At 40.4% G+C, this 1,225-nt stretch overlaps 1 non-coding gene across 1 annotated transcript; it reads right to left on the bottom strand.

Annotated features, from left to right (window-relative positions):
• Window positions 1-671: 671 nt before the first annotated feature.
• On the bottom strand, window positions 672-778 carry LOC141610090 (small nucleolar RNA R71). The gene has a single exon (XR_012527984.1). It is a non-coding gene; the product is annotated as a small nucleolar RNA R71 (small nucleolar RNA).
• Between the last annotated feature and the right edge of the window lie 447 nt (window positions 779-1,225).

Raw genomic sequence — 1,225 nt, forward strand, 5'->3', positions numbered from 1 at the left:
TCTTATATTGTTATTAGTTGTGTATTTCTTTGCCTTGGGGAAGTAAAACTCCTCAAAGTTTGTTCTAATTGTTTTCGAGTTGTTTTATATTTTGCATGTCTAGAAGGTCACAAGGTGATTTGTTACCTTTTGATCGTGAAATTGAAAGAACTTTGACAACCAATAGAAGACTTGCTAGGAGTAATTTGAGAGGTATTAGTGAGGTTGTAGATATTCAACCAACTATTGAGTTCATCAACCCTTTTTCAAGAGAAGGTGAGGAGAACCCAACACAAAATACCACACAAAATCAACCCACAATGCCTAAGTTTTCATCACATTCCGTACCCACCGAGGAGAACCTACCCAATGGTACTCCCACACCACAACATTTGACCGGAAATTTTATTGCTAAATCCGCCTTTATCCAATTAGTCGAAAGGAGCCAATTTGGGGGGATGCCTAGTGAAGACCCTCATTCTCATATGGAAACCTTTTGTGACTATTGTGATGCGATTGCTCAAACCGGTGTAACTCATGACCAAATTCGATGGGTCTTATTTCCTTTTTCTCTAATTGGCACCGCGAAACAATGGTTGAAGGGCCTTGATAAGGCCACTCTCGGAATTGATTCTTGGAAGAAATTGGCTCTAGCTTTCTACAAAAAATTCTACCCACCGGGAAAGACTAACATGCTAAGAGCTCAAATTACGGGTTTTAAGCAAAGGGATGAAGAATCTTTGTATGAAGCTTGGGAGCGGTTCAAGGGAATTTGTCGCTCGTGTCCTCACCATGGACTTAGCGAGTGGTTCTTGGTACAACAATTTTGGAACGGTCTATATGAAGATTCAAGGAACATTCTCAACATGGGATCAAATGGAATGTTCACCGAAGTTGATGACAATCAAACTTGGAACAAAATTAAGGAAATGGCGGTCCATAACTCACAATATAGTAGACCTCCAAGGCTACTAGAGGAGGAAAGCATGAAGTTGACTCTGTTACTCAATTGGGTGCTCAACTTAGTGCTCACATTGACACAATCAATTTGAAGTTTGAAAAAGCTATGGCTAGACTTGAAGAAGCCTCAAAATCACCAAAGCATCATGTTAATGCCATGACGGCATCTTCATCAATCCCAAGTGGGATATGTGAGAATTGTGGAACTTTGGGACATGACCAAAGTGAATGTAGGGGAACAAATGAACAAGTGAATGCTTTCCAAGCATACAAGAGTGGTACCCCT

This window comes from Silene latifolia, chromosome 10 (assembly GCF_048544455.1).
Source record: "Silene latifolia isolate original U9 population chromosome 10, ASM4854445v1, whole genome shotgun sequence".
NCBI lineage: Eukaryota > Viridiplantae > Streptophyta > Magnoliopsida > Caryophyllales > Caryophyllaceae > Silene > Silene latifolia.